The sequence below is a fragment of the Gorilla gorilla genome, chromosome 22 (assembly GCF_029281585.2).
Source record: "Gorilla gorilla gorilla isolate KB3781 chromosome 22, NHGRI_mGorGor1-v2.1_pri, whole genome shotgun sequence".
NCBI classification, from domain to species: Eukaryota; Metazoa; Chordata; class Mammalia; order Primates; family Hominidae; genus Gorilla; species Gorilla gorilla.
In genome coordinates, this window is record NC_073246.2 from 52,824,633 (window position 1) to 52,849,654 (window position 25,022).

A 25,022-nucleotide genomic window follows, 5' to 3' on the forward strand; every position below is an offset into this window, starting at 1 on the left:
CATGTTCATCCAGATGGCTGTGTAGATATATCCATGTTCATACAGATGGCGGTGAAGATATTTCCATGTTCATACAGATAGCGGTGTAGATATTTCCATGTTCATACAGATAGCCGTGTAGATATTTCCATGTTCAGATAGCGGTGTAGATATTTTCATGTTCATCCAGATGGCTGTGTAGATATATCCATGTTCATACAGATGGCGGTGAAGATATTTCCATGTTCATACAGATAGCGGTGTAGATATTTACATGTTTATACAGACAGCGGTGAAGATGTATGCATGTTTACACAGATAGCGTTGTAGATATTTCCATGTTCATACAGATAGCGGTGTAGATATTTCCATGTTCATACAGATAGCGGTGTAGATATTTCCATGTTCATTCAGATACCGGTGTAGCTAATTCCATGTTCATACATATAGAGTTGTAGATATTTCCATGTTCATCCAGATGGCTGTGTAGATATATTCATGTTCATACAGATGGCGGTGAAGATATTTCCATGTTCTTACAGATAGCGGTGTAGATATTTCCGTGTTCATACAGATAGCGGTGTAGATATTTCCATGTTCATACAGATAGCGGTGTAGCTGTTTCCATGTTCATACAGATAGCGGTGTAGATACTTCCATGTTCATCCAGATGGCTGTGTAGATATATCCATGTTCATACAGATGGCGGTGAAGATATTTCCATGTTCGTACAGACAGCGGTGTAGATATTTCCATGTTCATGCAGATAGCAGTGTAGATATTTCCATGTTTATACAGATAGCGGTGAAGTTGTATTCATGTTTACACAGATAGCGGTGTAGACATTTCCATGTTCATACAGATAGCGGTGTAGATATTTCCATATTCATCCAGATGGCTGCGTAGATATATCCATGTTCATACGGATGGCGCTGAAGATATTTCCATGTTCATACAGATAGCGGTGTAGATATTTCCATGTTCATACAGATAGCGGTGTAGATATTTCCATGTTCATACAGACAGCGGTTCTGATATTTCCATTTCCGTCCAGATGGCTGTGCAGATATATCCATGTTCATACAGATGGCGGTGAAGATATTTCTATGTTCTTACAGATATCGGTGTAGATATTTCCATGTTCATAGAGATAGCGGTGTAGATATTTCCATGTTCAAACAGATAGCTGTGTAGATATTTCCATGTTCATACAGATAGCGGTGTAGATATTTCCATGTTCATACAGACAGCGGTGCTGATATTTCCTTGTTCATCCAGATGGCTGTGTAGATATATCCATGTTCATACAGGTGGCGGTGAAGATATTTCCATGTTCATACAGATATCGGTGTAAATATTTCCATGTTCATAGAGATAGCGGTGTAGATATTTCCATGTTCATACAGATAGCGGTGCTGATATTTCCAAGTTTATATAGGTAGCGGTGTAGATATTTCCATGTTTATACAGATAGTGGTCTATATATTTCCATGTTCATACAGATAGCGGTGTAGATATTTCCATGTTCATACAGATAGTGGTGTAGATATTTCCATGTTCATACAGATAGCGGTGTAGCTATTTCCATGTTCATACAGATAGCGATGTAGATATTTCCATGTTCATACAGATAGCGGTGCAGATATTTCCATGTTTATACAGACAGCGGTGAAGATATATGCATGTTTACAAAAATAGCGGTGTAGATATTTCCATGTTCATACAGATAGAGGTGTAGATATTTCCATGTTCATCCAGATGGCTGTGTAGATATATCCATGTTCATACAGATGGCGGTGAAGATATTTCCATGTTCATACAGATAGCGGTGTAGATATTTCCATGTTCAGACAGATAGCGGTGTAGATATTTCCATGTTCAGATAGCGGAGTAGCTATTTCCATGTTCATACAGATAGCGGTGTAGATATTTCCATGTTCATCCAGATGGCTGTGTAGATATATCCATGTTCATACAGATGGCGGTGAAGATATTTCCATGTTCATACAGATAGCGGTGTAGATATTTCCATATTCATACAGATAGTGGTGTAGATGTTTCCATGTTCATATAGATAGCGGTGTAGCTATTTCCATGTTCATACAGATAGCGGTGTAGATATTTCCATGTTCGTCCAGATGGCTGTGTAGATATTTCCATGTTCATACAGATAGCGGTGCTGATATTCCCATGTTTATACGGGTAGCGGTGTAGATATTTCCATGTTTATACAGATAGCGGTGAAGATGTATGCATGTTTACACAGAGAGCGGTGTAGATATTTCCATGTTCATACAGATAGCGGTGTAGATATTTCCATGTTCATTCAGATACCTGTGTAGTTAATTCCATGTTCATACATACAGCGGTGTAGATATTTCCATGTTCATCTAGATGGCTGTGTAGATATATTCATGTTCATATAGATGGCGGTGAAGATATTTCCATGTTCATACAGATAGCGGTGTAGATATTTCCGTGTTCATACAGATAGCGGTGTAGATATTTCCATGTTCATACTGATAGCGGTGTAGCTGTTTCCATGTTCATACAGATAGCGGTGTAGATATTTCCATGTTCATCCAGATGGCTGTGTAGATATATCCATGTTCATACAGATGGCGGTGAAGATATTTCCATGTTCATACAGATAGCGGTGTAGATATTTCCATGTTCATGCAGATAGCAGTGTAGATATTTCCATGTTTATACAGATAGCGGTGAAGATGTATGCATGTTTACACAGATAGCGGTGTAGAGATTTCCATGTTCATACAGATAGCGGTGTAGATATTTCCATGTTCATCCAGATGGCTGTGTAGATATATCCATGTTCATACAGATGGCGGTGAAGGTATTTCCATGTTCATACAGATAGCGGTGTAGATATTTCCATGTTCATACAGATAGCGGTGTAGATATTTCCATGTTCATACAGACAGCGGTGCTGATATTTCCATTTTCGTCCAGATGGCTGTGTAGATATATCCATGTTCATACAGATGGCGGTGAAGATATTTCCATGTTCTTACAGATATCGGTGTAGATATTTCCATGTTCATAGAGATAGCGGTGTAGATATTTCCATGTTCATACAGATAGCGGTGCTGATATTTCCATGTTTATACAGTTAGCGGTGTAGATATTTCCATGTTTATACAGATAGCGGTGTAGATATTTCCATGTTTATACAGGTAGCAGTGTAGATATTTCCGTGTTTATACAGATAGCGGTGTAGATATCTCCATCTTAATACAGATGGCGGTCTAGATATTTATATGTTCATACAGATGGCGGTGCAGATATTTCCATGTTCATACAGATGGCGGTGTAGATATTTCCATGTTTATAGAGATTGCGGTGTAGATATTTCCATGTGTAGAGGAATAGCTTTGTAGATATTTTGATGTATATGCAGAAAGCTGTGTAGATATTTCCATTTTCATGCAGATAGCTGTGTAGATATTTCCATGTTCAAACAGATAGCTGTGTAGATATTTCCATGTTCATACAGATAGCGGTGTAGATATTTCCATGTTCATACAGACAGCGGTGCTGATATTTCCATGTTCATCCAGATGGCTGTCTAGATATATCCGTGTTCATACATATGGCGGTGAAGATATTTCAATGTTCATACAGATAGCGGTGTAGATACTTCCATGTTCATACAGATAGCGGTGTAGATATTTCCATGTTCATAGACATAGCGGTTTAGCTAATTCCATGTTCATACATATAGTGGTGTAGATATTTCCATGTTCATCCAGATGGCTGTGTAGATATATCCATGTTCATACATATGGCGGTGAATATATTTCCATGTTCATACAGATAGCGGTGTAGATACTTCCATGTTCATACAGATAGCGGTGTAGCTATTTCCATGTTCATACAGATAGCGGTGTAGCTATTTCCATGTTCATACATATAGAGGTGTAGATATTTCCATGTTCATCCAAATGGCTGTGTAGATATATCCATGTTCATACAGATGGCGGTGAATATATTTCCATGTTCATACAGATAGTGGTGAAGATATTTCCATGTTCATACAGATAGTGGTGTAGATATTTCCATGTTTATACAGATAGCGGTGTAGATATTTCCATGTTCATACAGACAGCGGTGCTGATATTTCCATGTTCATCCAGATGGCTGTGTAGATATATCCAAGTTCATACAGATGGCGGTGAAGATATTTCCATGTTCATACAGATATCGGTGTAGATATTTCCATGTTCATAGAGATAGCGGTGTAGATATTTCCATTTTCATACAGATAGCGGTGCTGATATTTCCATGTTTATACAGGTAGCGGTGTAGATATTTCCGTGTTTAAACAGATAGCGGTGTAGATATTTCCATGTTTCTACAGATAGCAGTGAAGATGTATGCATGTTTACACAGATAGCGGGGTAGATATTTAAATGTTCATGCAGATAGCGGTGGAGATATATCCATGTTCATCCAGATGGCTGTGTAGATATATCCATGTTCATACAGATGGCGGTGAAGATATTTCCATGTTCATACACATAGCGGTGTAGATCTTTCCATGTTCATACAGATAGCGGTGTAGATATTTCCATGTTCATACTGATAGAGGTGTAGCTATTTCCATGTTCATACAGATAGCGGTGTAGATATTTCCATGTTCATCCAGATTGCTGTGTAGATATATCCATGTTCATACAGATGGCGCTGAAGATATTTCCATGTTCATACAGATAGCGGTGTAGCTATTTCCATGTTCATAAAGATAGCGGTGTAGATATTTCCATGTTCATCCAGATGGCTGTGTAGGTATTTCCATGTTCATACAGATAGCGGTGCTGATATTTCCATGTTTATACAGGTAGTGGTGTAGATATTTCCATGTTTATACAGATAGCGGTGTAGATATTTCCATGTTCATACAGATAGCGGTGTAGATATTTCCATGTTCATCCAGATGGCTGTGTAGATATATCCATGTTCATACAGATGGCGGTGAAGATATTTCCATGTTCATACAGATAGCGGTGTAGATATTTCCATGTTCATACAGATAGTGGCGTAGATATTTCCATGTTCATACAGATAGCAGTGTAGCTATTTCCATGTTAATACAGATAGCGTTGTAGATAATTCCATGTTCATTCAGATGGCTGTGAAGATATTTCCATGTTCATACAGATAGCGGTGGTGATATTTCCATGTTTATACAGGTAGCAGTGTAGATATTTCCATGTTTATACAGATAGTGGTGAAGATATTTCCATGTTTATATAGATAGCTTTGTAGATATTTCCATGTTTATACATATAACGGTGTAGATATCTCCATCTTAATACAGATGGCGGTGTAGGTATTTATATGTTCATACAGATGGCGGTGCAGATATTTCCATGTTCGTACAGATGGCGGTGTAGATATTTCCATGTTTATAGAGATAGCGGTGTAGATATTTCCATGTGTAAAGAAATAGCTTTGTAGATATTTCCACGTATATGCAGATAGCTGTGTAGATATTTACATTTTCATGCAGATAGCGGTGTAGATATTTCCATGTTCAAACAGATAGCGGTGTAGATATTTCCATGTTCATACACATAGCGGGGTAGACATTTCCATGTTTATACAGATAGCGGTGAAGATGTATGCATGTTTACACAGATAGCGGTGCAGATATTTCCATGTTCATACGGATAGCGGTGTAGATATATCCATGTTCATCCAGATGGCTGTGTAGATATATCCATGTTCATACAGATGGCGGTGAAGATATTTCCATGTTCATACAGATGGCGGTGTAGATCTTTCCATGTTCATACAGATAGCGGTGTAGATATTTCCATGTTCATACAGATAGAGGTGTAGCTATTTCCATGTTCATACAGATAGCGGTGTAGAGATTTCCATGTTCATCCAGATGGCTCTGTAGATATTTCCATGTTCATACAGATAGCGGTGCTGATATTTCCATGTTTATACAGGTAGCGGTGTAGATATTTCCATATTTATAGAGATAGCGGTGTAGATATTTCCATGTTTATACAGATAGTGGTGAAGATGTATGCATGTTTACACACATAGCGGTGTAGATATTTCCATGTTCATACAGATAGCGGTGTAGATATTTCCATGTTCATCCAGATGGCTGTGTAGATATATCCATGTTCATACAGATGGTGGTGAAGATATTTCCATGTTCATACAGATAGCGGTGTAGATATTTCCATGTTCATACAGATAGCGGTGTAGGTATTTCCATGTTCATACAGACAGCGGTGCTGATATTTCCATGTTCATCCAGATGGCTGTGTAGATATATCCAAGTTCATACAGATGGCGGTGAAGATATTTCCATGTTCATACAGATACCGGTGTAGATATTTCCATGTTCATAGAGATAGCGGTGTAGATATTTCCATGTTCATACAGATAGCGGTGCTGATATTTCCATGTTTATACAGGTAGCGGTGTAGATATTTCCGTGTTTATACAGATAGCGGTGTAGATATTTCCATGTTTATACAGATAGCGGTGAAGATGTATGCATGTTTACACAGATAGCGGTGTAGATATTTCCATGTTCATGCAGATAGCGGTGGAGATATATCCATGTTCATCCAGATGGCTGTGTAGATATATCCATGTTCATTCAGATGGCGGTGAAGATATTTCCATGTTCATGCAGATAGCGGTGTAGATATTTCCATGTTCATACAGTTAGTGGTGTAGATATTTCCATGTTCATACAGATAGCGGTGTAGCTATTTCCATGTTCATAAAGATAGCGGTGTAGATATTTCCATGTTCATCCAGATGGATGTGTAGATATTTCCATGTTCATACAGATAGCGGTGCTGATATTTCCATGTTTATACAGGTAGCGGTGTAGATATTTCCATGTTTATACAGATAGCGGTGTAGATATTTCCATGTTTATACAGATAGCGGTGTAGATATTTCCATGTTCATACAGATAGCGGTGTAGATATCTCCATCTTAATACAGATGGCGGTGTAGATATTTATATGTTCATACAGATGGCGGTGCAGATATTTCCATGTTCATACAGATGGCGGTGTAGATATTTCCATGTTAATAGAGATAGCGGTGTAGTTATTTCCCTGTGTAAAGATATAGCTTTGTAGATATTTCCATGTATATGCAGATAGCTGTGTAGATATTTCCGTTTTCATGCAGATAGCGGAGTAGATATTTCCGTGTTCAAACAGATAGCGGTGTAGATATTTCCATGGTCATACAGATAGCGGTGTAGATATTTCCATGTTTATACAGATAGCAGTGAAGATGTATGCATGTTTACACAGATAGTGGTGTAGATATTTCCATGTTCATACAGATAGCGGTGCAGAGATTTCCATGTTCATCCAGATGGCTGTTTATGTATATCCATGTTAATCCAGATGGCTGTGTAGATATATCCATGTTCATACAGATAGCGGTGTAGACATTTCCATGTTCATACAGATAGCGGTGTGGATATTTCCATGTTCATACAGATAGCGGTGTAGCTAATTCCATGTTCATACATATAGCGGTGTAGGTATTTCCATGTTCATCCAGATGGCTGTGTAGATATGTTCATGTTCATACAGATGGCGGTGAAGATATTTCCATGTTCATACAGATAGCGGTGTAGATATTTCCATGTTCATACAGATAGCGGTGTAGATATTCCTATGTTCATACAGATAGCGGTGTAGCTATTTCCATGTTCATACAGATAGCGGTGCAAATATTTCCATTTTCATCCAGATGGCTGTGTAGATATTTCCATGTTCATACAGATAACGGTGCTGATATTTCCATGTTTATACAGGTAGCGGTGTAGATATTTCCATGTTTCTACCGATAGAGGTGTAGATATATCCATGTTTATACAGATAGCGGTGAAGATGTATGCCTGTTTACACAGATAGCGGTGTAGATATTTCCATGTTCATACAGATAGCGGTGTAGATATTTCCATGTTCATCCAGATGGCTGTGTAGATATATCCATGTTCATACAGATGTCGGTGAAGTTATTTCCATGTTCATACAGATAGCGGTGTTGATATTTCCATGTTCATACAGATAGCGGTGTAGATATTTCCATTTTAATACAGATAGCAGTGCTGATATTTCCATGTTTATACAGGTAGCGGAGTAGATATTTCCATGTTTATACAGATAGCGGTGTAGATATTTCCATGTTTATACAGATAGCAGTGTAGATATTTCCATTTTTATACAGATAGCGGTGTAGATATCTCCATCTTTATACAGATGGCTGTCTAGGTATTTATATGTTCATACAGATGGCGGTGCAGATATTTCCATGTTCATACAGATGGCGGTGAAGATATTTCCATGTTTATAGAGATTGCGGTGGAGATATTTCCATGTGTAGAGAAATAGCTTTGTAGATATTTCCATGTATATGCAGATAGCTGTGTAGTTATTTCCATTTTCATGCAGATAGCGGTGTAGATATTTCCATGTTCAAACAGATAGCTGTGTAGATATTTCCATGTTCATACAGATAGCGGTGTAGATATTTCCATGTTTATACAGATAGCGGTGAAGATGTATGCATGTTAAAACAGATAGCGGTGTAGATATTTCCATGTTCATACAGATAGCGGTGTTGATATTTCCATGTTCATCCAGATGGCTGTGTAGATATATCCATGTTCATACAGATGGCGGTGAAGATATTTCCATGTTCATACAGATAGCGGTGTAGATATTTCCATGTTCATACAGATAGCGGTGTAGATATTTCCATGTTCATACAGATAGCGGTGTAGCTATTTCCATGTTCATACAGATAGCGGTGTAGATATTTCCATGTTCATCCAGATGGCTGTGTAGATATATCCATGTTCATACAGATGGCGGTGGAGATATTTCCATGTTCATACAGATAGTGGCGTAGATATTTCCATGTTCATACAGATAGCGTTGTAGCTATTTCCATGTTCATACATATAGCGCTGTAGATATTTCCATGTTCATTCAGATGGCTGTGTAGATATTTCCATGTTCATACAGATAGCGGTGGTGATATTTCCATGTTTATACAGGTAGCGGTGTAGATATTTCCATGTTTATTCAGATAGTGGTGTAGATATTTCCATGTTTATATAGATAGAGGTATAGATATTTCCATGTTTATACAGATAACGGTGTAGATGTCTCCATCTTAATACAGATGGCGGTGTAGATATTTATATGTTCATACAGATGGCGGTGCAGATATTTCCATGTTCATACAGATGGCGGTGTAGATATTTCCATGTTTATAGAGATAGCGGTGTAGATATTTCCATGTGTATAGAAATAGCTTTGTAGATATTTCCATGTATATGCAGATAGCTGTGTAGATATTTACATTTTCATGCAGATAGCGGTGTAGATATTTCCATGTTCAAACAGATAGCTGTGTAGATATTTCCATGTTCATACAGATAGCGGTGTAGATATTTCCATGTTCATACTGACTGCGGTGCTGATATTTCCTTGTTCATCCAGATGGCTGTGTAGATATATCCATGCTCATACAGATGGAGGTGAAGATATTTCCATGTTCATACAGATAGCGGTGTAAATATTTCCATGTTCATAGAGATAGCGGTGTAGATATTTCCATGTTCATACAGATAGCGGTGCTGATATTTCCATGTTTATATAGGTAGCGGTGTAGATATTTCCATGTTTATACAGATAGTGGTCTATATATTTCAATGTTCATACAGATAGCGGTGTAGATATTTCCATGTTCATACAGATAGTGGTGTAGATATTTCCATGTTCATACAGATAGCAGTGTAGCTATTTCCATGTTCATACAGATAGCGATGTAGATATTTCCATGTTCATCCAGATGGCTGTGTAGATATTTCCATGTTCATAGAGATAGCGGTGCTGATATTTCCATGTTTATGCAGGTAGCGGTGTAGATATTTCCATGTTCATACAGATAGCGGTGTAGTTATTTCCATGTTTATATAGATAGCGGTGTAGATATTTCCATGTTTATACAGATATCAGTGTAGATATCTCCATCTTAATGCAGATGGCGGTGTAGATATTTATATGTTCATACAGATGACGGTGTAGATATTTCCATGCTTATAGAGATAGTGGTGTAGTTATTTCCATGTGTAAAGTAATAGCTTTGTAGATATTTCCACGTATATGCAGATAGCTTTGTAGATATTTCCATTTTCATGCAGATAGCGGTGTAGATATTTCCATGTTCAAACAGATAGCGGTGTAGATATTTCCATGTTCATACAGATAGCGGTGTAGATATTTCCATGTTTATACAGATAGCGGTGAAGATGTATGCATGTTTACACAGAGAGCGGTGCAGATATTTCCATGTTCATACAGATAGCGGTGTAGATATTTCCATGTTCATCCAGATGGCTGTGTAGATATATCCATGTACATACGGATGGCGGTGAAGATATTTCCATGTTCATACAGATAGCGGTGTAGATCTTTCCATGTTCATACAGATAACGGTGTAGATATTTCCATGTTCATACGGATAGAGGTGTAGCTATTTCCATGTTTATACAGATAGCGGTGTAGATATTTCCGTGTTTATACAGATAGCGGTGTAGATATTACCATGTTTAAACAGATAGAGGTGTAGATATCTCCATCTTAATACAGATGGCGGTGTAGATATTTATATGTTCATACAGATGGCGGTGCAGATATTTCCATGTTCATACAGATGGCGGTGTAGATATTTCCATGTTAATAGAGATAGCGGTGTAGTTATTTCCATGTGTAAAGAAATATCTTTGTAGATATTTCCATGAATATGCAGATAGCTGTGTAGATATTTCCATTTTCATGCAGATAGCGGTGTAGATATTTCCATGTTCAAACAGATAGCGGTGTAGATATTTCCATGTTCATACAGATAGCGGTGTAGATATTTCCATGTTCATCCAGATGGCTCTCTAGATATATCCGTGTTCATACATATGGCGGTGAAGATATTTCAATGTTCATAAAGATAGCGGTATAGATACTTCCATGTTCATACAGATAGCGGTGTAGATATTTCCAAGTTCATAGACATAGCGGTTTAGCTATTTCCATGTTCATACATATAGTGGTGTAGATATTTCCATGTTCATCCAGATGGCTTTGCAGATATATCCATATTCATACATATATCGGTGAAGATATTTCCATGTTCATACAGATATCGGTGTAGATACTTCCATGTTCATACAGATAGCGGTGTAGCTATTTCCATGTTCATACAGTTAGCGTTGTAGCTATTTCCATGTTCATACATATAGAGGTGTAGATATTTCCATGTTCATCCAGATGGCTGTGTAGATATATCCATGTTCATACAGCTGGCGTTGAATATATTTCCATGTTCATACAGATAGTGGTGTAGATATTTCCATGTTCATACAGATAGCGGTGTAGATATTTCCATGTTCATACAGATAGCGGTGTAGCTATTTCCATGTTCATACAGATAGCGGTGTAGATATTTTCATGTTCATCCAGATGGCTGTGTAGATATTTCCATGTTCATACAGATAGCGGTGCTGATATTTCCATGTTTATACAGGTAGCGGTGTAGATATTTGCATGTTTATACAGAGAGCGGTGTAGATATTTCCATGTTTATACAGATAGCGGTGAAGATGTATGCATGTTTACTCAGATAGCGGAGTAGATATTTCCATGTTCATACTAATAGCGGTGTAGATATTTCCATGTTCATCCAGATGGCTGTGTAGATATATCCATGTTCATACAGATGGCGGTGAAGATATTTCCATGTTCATACAGATAGCGGTGTAGATATTTCCATGTTCATACAGATAGCGGTGTAGATATTTCCATGTTCATACAGACAGCGTTGATGATATTTCCATGTTCATCCAGATGGCTGTGTAGATATATCTATGTTTATACGGATGGCGGTGAAGATATTTCCATGTTCATACAGATATCGGTGTAGATATTTCCATGTCCATACAGACAGCGTTGCTGATATTTCCATGTTCATCCAGATGGCTGTGTAGATATATCCATGTTCATACAGAGGGCGGTGAAGATATTTCCATGTTCATACAGATAGCGGTGTAGATATTTCCATGTTCATACGGATAGATGTGTAGATATTTTCATGTTCATACAGATAGCGGTGTAGCTAATTCCATGTTCATACATATAGCGGTGTAGATATTTCCATGATCATCCAGATGGCTGAGTAGATATTTCCATGTTCATACAGATAACGGTGCTGATATTTCCATGTTTATACAGGTAGCGGTGTAGATATTTCCATGTTTATACAGATAGCGGTGTAGATATATCCACGTTTATACAGATAGCGGTGAAGATGTATGCATGTTTACACAGATAGCGGTGTAGATATTTCCATGTTCATTCAGATAGCGGTGTAGATATTTCCATGTTCATCCAGATGGCTGTGTAGATATATCCATGTTCATACAGATGTCGGTGAAGATATTTCCATGTTCATACAGATAGCGGTGTAGATATTTCCATGTTCATACAGATAGCGGTGTAGATATTTCCATGTTCATACAGACTGCGATGCTGATATTTCCATGATCGTCCATATGGCTGTGTAGATATATCCATGTTCATACAGATGACGGTGAAGATATTTCCATGTTCATACAGATATCGGTGTAGATATTTCCATGTTCATAGAGATAGCGGTGTAGATATTTCCATGTTCATACAGATAGCGGTGCTGATATTTCCATGTTTATACAGGTAGCGGTGTATATATTTCCATGTTTATACAGATAGCGGTGTAGATATTTCCATGTTTATACAGATAGCGGTGTAGCTATTTCCATGTTCATACAGATAGCGGTGTAGATATTTTCATGTTCATCCAGATGGCTGTGTAGATATTTCCATGTTCATACAGATAGCGGTGCTGATATTTCCATGTTTATACAGGTAGCGGTGTAGATATTTGCATGTTTATACAGAGAGCGGTGTAGATATTTCCATGTTTATACAGATAGCGGTGAAGATGTATGCATGTTTACTCAGATAGCGGAGTAGATATTTCCATGTTCATACTAATAGCGGTGTAGATATTTCCATGTTCATCCAGATGGCTGTGTAGATATATCCATGTTCATACAGATGGCGGTGAAGATATTTCCATGTTCATACAGATAGCGGTGTAGATATTTCCATGTTCATACAGATAGCGGTGTAGATATTTCCATGTTCATACAGACAGCGTTGCTGATATTTCCATGTTCATCCAGATGGCTGTGTAGATATATCTATGTTCATACGGATGGCGGTGAAGATATTTCCATGTTCATACAGATATCGGTGTAGATATTTCCATGTTCATAGAGATAGCGGTGTAGATATTTCCATGTTCATACAGATAGCGGTGCTGATATTTCCATGTTTATACAGGTAGCGGTGTATATATTTCCATGTTTATACAGATAGCGGTGTAGATATTTCCATGTTTATACAGATAGCGGTGTAGATATTTCCATGTTTATACAGATAGCGGTGTAGATATCTCCATCTTAATACAGATGGCGGTGTAGATATTTATATGTTCATACAGATGGCGGTGCAGATATTTCCATGTTCATACAGATGGCGGTGTAGATATTTCCATGTGTAGAGAAATAGCTTTGGAGATATTTCCATGTATATGCAGATAGCTGTGTAGATATTTCCATTTTCATGCAGATAGCGGTGTAGTTATTTCCATGTTCAAACAGATTGCTCTGTAGATATTTCCATGTTCATACAGATAGCGGTGTAGATATTTCCATTTTTATACAGATAGCTGTGAAGATGTATGCATGTTAACACAGATAGCGGTGTAGATATTTCCATGTTCATACCGATAGCGGTGTTGATATTTCCATGTTCGTCCAGATGGCTGTGTAGATATATCCATGTTCTTACAGATGGCGGTGAAGGTGTTTCCATGTTCATACAGATAGCGGTGCAGATATTTCCATGTTCATACAGATAGCGGTGTAGATATTTCCATGTTCATACAGATAGCGGTGTAGCTATTTCCATGTTCTTTCAGATAGCGGTGTCGTTATTTCCATGTTTATCCAGATGGCTGTGTAGATATATCCATGTTCATACAGATGGCAGTGAAGCTATTTCCATGTCCATACAGATAGCGGTGTAGATATTTCCATGTTCATACAGATTGTGGCGTAGATATTTCCATGTTCATACAGATAGCGGTGTAGTTATTTCCATGTTCATACAGATAGCAGTGTAGCTATTTCCATGTTCATACAGATAGCGTTGTAGATATTTCCATGTTCATTCAGATGGCTGTGTAGATATTTCCATGTTCTTACAGATAGCGGTGGTGATATTTCCATGTTTATACAGGTAGCGGTGTAGATATTTCCATGTTTATACAGATAGCGGTGTAGATATTTCCATGTTTATACAGATAGCGGCGTAGATATTTCCATGTTTATACAGATAGCGGTGTAGATATTTCCATGTTTATACAGATAGCAGTGTAGATATTTCCATTTTTATACAGATAGCGGTGTAGATATCTCCATCTTTATACAGATGGCTGTCTAGATATTTATATGTTCATACAGATGGCGGTGCAGATATTTCCATGTTCATACAGATGGCGGTGAAGATATTTCCATGTTTATAGAGATTGCGGTGGAGATATTTCCATGTGTAGAGAAATAGCTTTGTAGATATTTCCATGTATATGCAGATAGCTGTGTAGGTATTTCCATTTTCATGCAGATAGCGGTGTAGATATTTCCATGTTCAAACAGATAGCTGTGTAGATATTTCCATGTTCATACAGATAGCGGTGTAGATATTTCCATGTTTATACAGATAGCGGTGAAGATGTATGCATGTTAAAACAGATAGCGGTGTAGATATTTCCATGTTCATACAGATAGCGGTGTTGATATTTCCATGTTCATCCAGATGGCTGTGTAGATATATCCATGTTCATACAGATGGCGGTGAAGATATTTCCATGTTCATACAGATAGCGGTGTAGATATTTCCATGTTCATACAGATAGCGGTGTAGATATTTCCATGTTCATACAGATAGTGGCGTAGATATTTCCATGTTCATACAGATAGCGTTGTAGCTATTTCCATGTTAATACAGATAGCGTTGTAGATATTTCCATGTTCATTCAGATGGCTGTGTAGATATTTCCATGTTCATACAGATAGCGGTGGTGATATTTCCATGTTTATACAGGTAGCGGTGTAGATATTTCCATGTTTATTCAGATAGTGGTGTAGATATTTCCATGTTTATATAGATAGAGGTATAGATATTTCCATGTTTATACAGATAACGGTGTAGATGTCTCCATCTTAATACAGATGGCGGTGTAGATATTTATATGTTCATACAGATGGCGGTGCAGATATTTCCATGTTCATACAGATGGCGGTGTAGATATTTCCATGTTTATAGAGATAGCGGTGTAGATATTTCCATGTGTAAAGAAATAGCTTTGTAGATATTTCCATGTATATGCAGATAGCTGTGTAGATATTTACATTTTCATGCAGATAGCGGTGTAGATATTTCCATGTTCAAACAGATAGCTGTGTAGATATTTCCATGTTCATACAGATAGCGGTGTAGATATTTCCATGTTCATACTGACTGCGGTGCTGATATTTCCTTGTTCATCCAGATGGCTGTGTAGATATATCCATGCTCATACAGATGGAGGTGAAGATATTTCCATGTTCATACAGATATCGGTGTAAATATTTCCATGTTCATAGAGATAGCGGTGTAGATATTTCCATGTTCATACAGATAGCGGTGCTGATATTTCCATGTTTATACAGGTAGCGGTGTAGATATTTGCATGTTTATACAGAGAGCGGTGTAGATATTTCCATGTTTATACAGATAGCGGTGAAGATGTATGCATGTTTACTCAGATAGCGGAGTAGATATTTCCATGTTCATACTAATAGCGGTGTAGATATTTCCATGTTCATCCAGATGGCTGTGTAGATATATCCATGTTCATACAGATGGAGGTGAAGATATTTCCATGTTCATACAGATAGCGGTGTAGATATTTCCATGTTCATACAGATAGCGGTGTAGATATTTCCATGTTCATACAGACAGCGTTGCTGATATTTCCATGTTCATCCAGATGGCTGTGTAGATATATCTATGTTCATACGGATGGCGGTGAAGATATTTCCATGTTCATACAGATATCGGTGTAGATATTTCCATGTCCATACAGACAGCGTTGCTGATATTTCCATGTTCATCCAGATGGCTGTGTAGATATATCCATGTTCATACAGATGGCGGTGAAGATATTTCCATGTTCATACAGATAGCGGTGTAGATATTTCCATGTTCATACAGATAGATGTGTAGATATTTTCATGTTCATACAGATAGCGGTGTAGCTAATTCCATGTTCATACATATAGCGGTGTAGATATTTCCATGATCATCCAGATGGCTGAGTAGATATTTCCATGTTCATACAGATAACGGTGCTGATATTTCCATGTTTATACAGGTAGCGGTGTAGATATTTCCATGTTTATTCAGATAGCGGTGTAGATATATCCATGTTTATACAGATAGCGGTGAAGATGTATGCATGTTTACACAGATAGCGGTGTAGATATTTCCATGTTCATTCAGATAGCGGTGTAGATATTTCCATGTTCATCCAGATGGCTGTGTAGATATATCCATGTTCATACAGATGTCGGTGAAGATATTTCCATGTTCATACAGATAGCGGTGTAGATATTTCCATGTTCATACAGATAGCGGTGTAGATATTTCCATGTTCATACAGACTGCGATGCTGATATTTCCATGATCGTCCATATGGCTGTGTAGATATATCCATGTTCATACAGATGACGGTGAAGATATTTCCATGTTCATACAGATATCGGTGTAGATATTTCCATGTTCATAGAGATAGCGGTGTAGATATTTCCATGTTCATACAGATAGCGGTGCTGATATTTCCATGTTTATACAGGTAGCGGTGTATATATTTCCATGTTTATACAGATAGCGGTGTAGATATTTCCATGTTTATACAGATAGCGGTGTAGATATTTCCATGTTTATACATATAGCGGTGTAGATATCTCCATCTTAATACAGATGGCGGTGTAGATATTTATATGTTCATACAGATGGCGGTGCAGATATTTCCATGTTCATACAGATGGCGGTGTAGATATTTCCATGTGTAGAGAAATAGCTTTGGAGATATTTCCATGTATATGCAGATAGCTGTGTAGATATTTCCATTTTCATGCAGATAGCGGTGTAGTTATTTCCATGTTCAAACAGATTGCTCTGTAGATATTTCCATGTTCATACAGATAGCGGTGTAGATATTTCCATTTTTATACAGATAGCTGTGAAGATGTATGCATGTTCATACAGATAGCGGTGTTGATATTTCCATGTTCATCCAGATGGCTGTGTAGATATATCCATGTTCTTACAGATGGCGGTGAAGGTGTTTCCATGTTCATACAGATAGCGGTGCAGATATTTCCATGTTCATAGAGATAGCGGTGTAGATATTTCCATGTTCATACAGATAGCGGTGTAGCTATTTCCGTGTTCTTTCAGATAGCGGTGTCGTTATTTCCATGTTTATCCAGATGGCTGTGTAGATATATCCATGTTAATACAGATGGCAGTGAAGCTATTTCCATGTCCATACAGATAGCGGTGTAGATATTTCCATGTTCATACAGATTGTGGCGTAGATATTTCCATGTTCATACAGATAGCGGTGTAGTTATTTCCATGTTCATACAGATAGCGGTGTAGCTATTTCCATGTTCATACAGATAGCGTTGTAGATATTTCCATGTTCATTCAGATGGCTGTGTAGATATTTCCATGTTCTTACAGATAGCGGTGGTGATATTTCCATGTTTATACAGGTAGCGGTGTAGATATTTCCATGTTCATACAGATAGCGTTGTAGATATTTCCATGTTCATTCAGATGGCTGTGTAGATATTTCCATGTTCTTACAGATAGCGGTGGTGATATTTCCATGTTTATACAGATAGCGGTGTAGATATCTCCATCTTAATACAGATGGCGGTGTAGATATTTATATGTTCATACAGATGGCGGTGCAGATATTTCCATGTTCATACAGATGGCGGTGTAGATATTTCCATGTGTAGAGAAATAGCTTTGGAGATATTTCCATGTATATGCAGACAGCTGTGTAGATATTTCCATTTTCATGCAGATAGCGGTGTAGTTATTTCCATGTTCAAACAGATTGCTCTGTAGATATTTCCATGTTCATACAGATAGCGGTGTAGATATTTCCATTTTTATACAGATAGCTGTGAAGATGTATGCATGTTCATACAGATAGTGGTGTTGATATTTCCATGTTCATCCAGATGGCTGTGTAGATATATCCATGTTCTTACAGATGGCGGTGAAGGTGTTTCCATGTTCATACAGATAGCGGTGCAGATATTTCCATGTTCATACAGATAGCGGTGTAGATATTTCCATGTTCATACAGATAGCGGTGTAGCTATTTCCGTGTTCTTTCAGATAGCGGTGTCGTTATTTCCATGTTTATCCAGATGGCTGTGTAGATATATCCATGTTAATACAGATGGCAGTGAAGCTATTTCCATGTCCATACAGATAGCGGTGTAGATATTTCCATGTTCATACAGATTGTGGCGTAGATATTTCCATGTTCATACAGATAGCGGTGTAGTTATTTCCATGTTCATACAGATAGCGGTGTAGCTATTTCCATGTTCATACAGATAGCGTTGTAGATATTTCCATGTTCATTCAGATGGCTGTGTAGATATTTCCATGTTCTTACAGATAGCGGTGGTGATATTTCCATGTTTATACAGGTAGCGGTGTAGCTATTTCCATGTTCATACAGATAGCGTTGTAGATATTTCCATGTTCATTCAGATGGCTGTGTAGATATTTCCATGTTCATACAGATGGCGGTGAAGATATTTCCATGTTCATACAGATGGCGGTGTAGATCTTTCCATGTTCATACAGATAGCGGTGTAGATATTTCCATGTTCATACAGATAGAGGTGTAGCTATTTCCATGTTCATACAGATAGCGGTGTAGAGATTTCCATGTTCATCCAGATGGCTGTGTAGATATTTCCATGTTCATACAGATAGCGGTGCTGATATTTCCATGTTTATACAGGTAGCGGTGTAGATATTTCCATATTTATAGAGATAGCGGTGTAGATATTTCCATGTTTATACAGATAGTGGTGAAGATGTATGCATGTTTACACACATAGCGGTGTAGATATTTCCATGTTCATACAGATAGCGGTGTAGATATTTCCATGTTCATCCAGATGGCTGTGTAGATATATCCATGTTCATAGAGATGGTGGTGAAGATATTTCCATGTTCATACAGATAGCGGTGTTGATATTTCCATGTTCATACAGATAGCGGTGTAGGTATTTCCATGTTCATACAGACAGCGGTGCTGATATTTCCATGTTCATCCAGATGGCTGTGTAGATATATCCAAGTTCATACAGATGGCGGTGAAGATATTTCCATGTTCATACAGATATCGGTGTAGATATTTCCATGTTCATAGAGATAGCGGTGTAGATATTTCCATGTTCATACAGATAGCGGTGCTGATATTTCCATGTTTATACAGGTAGCGGTGTAGATATTTCCGTGTTTATACAGATAGCGGTGTAGATATTTCCATGTTTATACAGATAGCGGTGAAGATGTATGCATGTTTACACAGATAGCGGTGTAGATATTTCCATGTTCATGCAGATAGCGGTGGAGATATATCCATGTTCATCCAGATGGCTGTGTAGATATATCCATGTTCATTCAGATGGCGGTGAAGATATTTCCATGTTCATGCAGATAGCGGTGTAGATATTTCCATGTTCATACAGTTAGTGGTGTAGATATTTCCATGTTCATACAGATAGCGGTGTAGCTATTTCCATGTTCATAAAGATAGCGGTGTAGATATTTCCATGTTCATCCAGATGGATGTGTAGATATTTCCATGTTCATACAGATAGCGGTGCTGATATTTCCATGTTTATACAGGTAGCGGTGTAGATATTTCCATGTTTATACAGATAGCGGTGTAGATATTTCCATGTTTATACAGATAACGGTGTAGATATTTCCATGTTCATACAGATAGCGGTGTAGATATCTCCATCTTAATACAGATTGCGGTGTAGATATTTATATGTTCATACAGATGGCGGTGCAGATATTTCCATGTTCATACAGATGGCGGTGTAGATATTTCCATGTTAATAGAGATAGCGGTGTAGTTATTTCCCTGTGTAAATATATAGCTTTGTAGATATTTCCATGTATATGCAGATAGCTGTGTAGATATTTCCGTTTTCATGCAGATAGCGGAGTAGATATTTCCGTGTTCAAACAGATAGCGGTGTAGATATTTCCATGGTCATACAGATAGCGGTGTAGATAATTCCATGTTTATACAGATAGCAGTGAAGATGTATGCATGTTTACACAGATAGTGGTGTAGATATTTCCATGTTCATACAGATAGCGGTGCAGATATTTCCATGTTCATCCAGATGGCTGTGTAGATATATCCATGTTAATCCAGATGGCTGTGTAGATATATCCATGTTCATACAGATAGCGGTGTAGACATTTCCATGTTCATACAGATAGCGGTGTGGATATTTCCATGTTCATACAGATAGCGGTGTAGCTAATTCCATGTTCATACATATAGCGGTGTAGGTATTTCCATGTTCATCCAGATGGCTGTGTAGATATGTTCATGTTCATACAGATGGCGGTGAAGATATTTCCATGTTCATACAGATAGCGGTGTAGATATTTCCATGTTCATACAGATAGCGGTGTAGATATTCCTATGTTCATACAGATAGCGGTGTAGCTATTTCCATGTTCATACAGATAGCGGTGTAAATATTTCCATTTTCATCCAGATGGCTGTGTAGATATTTCCATGTTCATACAGATAACGGTGCTGATATTTCCATGTTTATACAGGTAGCGGTGTAGATATTTCCATGTTTCTACCGATAGCGGTGTAGATATATCCATGTTTATACAGATAGCGGTGAAGATGTATGCCTGTTTACACAGATAGCGGTGTAGATATTTCCATGTTCATACAGATAGCGGTGTAGATATTTCCATGTTCATCCAGATGGCTGTGTAGATATATCCATGTTCATACAGATGTCGGTGAAGTTATTTCCATGTTCATACAGATAGCAGTGTAGATATTTCCATGTTCATACAGATAGCGGTGTAGATATTTCCATTTTAATACAGATAGAGGTGCTGATATTTCCATGTTTATACAGGTAGCGGTGTAGATATTTCCATGTTTATACAGATAGCGGTGTAGATATTTCCATGTTTATACAGATAGCGGTGTAGATATTTCCATTTTTATACAGATAGCGGTGTAGATATCTCCATCTTTATACAGATGGCTGTCTAGATATTTATATGTTCATACAGATGGCGGTGCAGATATTTCCATGTTCATACAGATGGCGGTGAAGATATTTCCATGTTTATAGAGATTGCGGTGGAGATATTTCCATGTGTAGAGAAATAGCTTTGTAGATATTTCCATGTATATGCAGATAGCTGTGTAGGTATTTCCATTTTCATGCAGATAGCGGTGTAGATATTTCCATGTTCAAACAGATAGCTGTGTAGATATTTCCATGTTCATACAGATAGCGGTGTAGATATTTCCATGTTTATACAGATAGCGGTGAAGATGTATGCATGTTAAAACAGATAGCGGTGTAGATATTTCCATGTTCATACAGATAGCGGTGTTGATATTTCCATGTTCATCCAGATGGCTGTGTAGATATATCCATGTTCATACAGATGGCGGTGAAGATATTTCCATGTTCATACAGATAGCGGTGTAGATATTTCCATGTTCATACAGATAGCGGTGTAGATATTTCCATGTTCATACAGATAGTGGCGTAGATATTTCCATGTTCATACAGATAGCGTTGTAGCTATTTCCATGTTAATACAGATAGCGTTGTAGATATTTCCATGTTCATTCAGATGGCTGTGTAGATATTTCCATGTTCATACAGATAGCGGTGGTGATATTTCCATGTTTATACAGGTAGCGGTGTAGATATTTCCATGTTTATTCAGATAGTGGTGTAGATATTTCCATGTTTATATAGATAGAGGTATAGATATTTCCATGTTTATACAGATAACGGTGTAGATGTCTCCATCTTAATACAGATGGCGGTGTAGATATTTATATGTTCATACAGATGGCGGTGCAGATATTTCCATGTTCATACAGATGGCGGTGTAGATATTTCCATGTTTATAGAGATAGCGGTGTAGATATTTCCATGTGTAAAGAAATAGCTTTGTAGATATTTCCATGTATATGCAGATAGCTGTGTAGATATTTACATTTTCATGCAGATAGCGGTGTAGATATTTCCATGTTCAAACAGATAGCTGTGTAGATATTTCCATGTTCATACAGATAGCGGTGTAGATATTTCCATGTTCATACTGACTGCGGTGCTGATATTTCCTTGTTCATCCAGATGGCTGTGTAGATATTTGCATGTTTATACAGAGAGCGGTGTAGATATTTCCATGTTTATACAGATAGCGGTGAAGATGTATGCATGTTTACTCAGATAGCGGAGTAGATATTTCCATGTTCATACTAATAGCGGTGTAGATATTTCCATGTTCATCCAGATGGCTGTGTAGATATATCCATGTTCATACAGATGGAGGTGAAGATATTTCCATGTTCATACAGATAGCGGTGTAGATATTTCCATGTTCATACAGATAGCGGTGTAGATATTTCCATGTTCATACAGACAGCGTTGCTGATATTTCCATGTTCATCCAGATGGCTGTGTAGATATATCTATGTTCATACGGATGGCGGTGAAGATATTTCCATGTTCATACAGATATCGGTGTAGATATTTCCATGTCCATACAGACAGCGTTGCTGATATTTCCATGTTCATCCAGATGGCTGTGTAGATATATCCATGTTCATACAGATGGCGGTGAAGATATTTCCATGTTCATACAGATAGCGGTGTAGATATTTCCATGTTCATACAGATAGATGTGTAGATATTTTCATGTTCATACAGATAGCGGTGTAGCTAATTCCATGTTCATACATATAGCGGTGTAGATATTTCCATGATCATCCAGATGGCTGAGTAGATATTTCCATGTTCATACAGATAACGGTGCTGATATTTCCATGTTTATACAGGTAGCGGTGTAGATATTTCCATGTTTATTCAGATAGCGGTGTAGATATATCCATGTTTATACAGATAGCGGTGAAGATGTATGCATGTTTACACAGATAGCGGTGTAGATATTTCCATGTTCATTCAGATAGCGGTGTAGATATTTCCATGTTCATCCAGATGGCTGTGTAGATATATCCATGTTCATACAGATGTCGGTGAAGATATTTCCATGTTCATACAGATAGCGGTGTAGATATTTCCATGTTCATACAGATAGCGGTGTAGATATTTCCATGTTCATACAGACTGCGATGCTGATATTTCCATGATCGTCCATATGGCTGTGTAGATATATCCATGTTCATACAGATGACGGTGAAGATATTTCCATGTTCATACAGATATCGGTGTAGATATTTCCATGTTCATAGAGATAGCGGTGTAGATATTTCCATGTTCATACAGATAGCGGTGCTGATATTTCCATGTTTATACAGGTAGCGGTGTATATATTTCCATGTTTATACAGATAGCGGTGTAGATATTTCCATGTTTATACAGATAGCGGTGTAGATATTTCCATGTTTATACATATAGCGGTGTAGATATCTCCATCTTAATACAGATGGCGGTGTAGATATTTATATGTTCATACAGATGGCGGTGCAGATATTTCCATGTTCATACAGATGGCGGTGTAGATATTTCCATGTGTAGAGAAATAGCTTTGGAGATATTTCCATGTATATGCAGATAGCTGTGTAGATATTTCCATTTTCATGCAGATAGCGGTGTAGTTATTTCCATGTTCAAACAGATTGCTCTGTAGATATTTCCATGTTCATACAGATAGCGGTGTAGATATTTCCATTTTTATACAGATAGCTGTGAAGATGTATGCATGTTCATACAGATAGCGGTGTTGATATTTCCATGTTCATCCAGATGGCTGTGTAGATATATCCATGTTCTTACAGATGGCGGTGAAGGTGTTTCCATGTTCATACAGATAGCGGTGCAGATATTTCCATGTTCATACAGATAGCGGTGTAGATATTTCCATGTTCATACAGATAGCGGTGTAGCTATTTCCGTGTTCTTTCAGATAGCGGTGTCGTTATTTCCATGTTTATCCAGATGGCTGTGTAGATATATCCATGTTAATACAGATGGCAGTGAAGCTATTTCCATGTCCATACAGATAGCGGTGTAGATATTTCCATGTTCATACAGATTGTGGCGTAGATATTTCCATGTTCATACAGATAGCGGTGTAGTTATTTCCATGTTCATACAGATAGCGGTGTAGCTATTTCCATGTTCATACAGATAGCGTTGTAGATATTTCCATGTTCATTCAGATGGCTGTGTAGATATTTCCATGTTCTTACAGATAGCGGTGGTGATATTTCCATGTTTATACAGGTAGCGGTGTAGATATTTCCATGTTCATACAGATAGCGTTGTAGATATTTCCATGTTCATTCAGATGGCTGTGTAGATATTTCCATGTTCTTACAGATAGCGGTGGTGATATTTCCATGTTTATACAGATAGCGGTGTAGATATCTCCATCTTAATACAGATGGCGGTGTAGATATTTATATGTTCATACAGATGGCGGTGCAGATATTTCCATGTT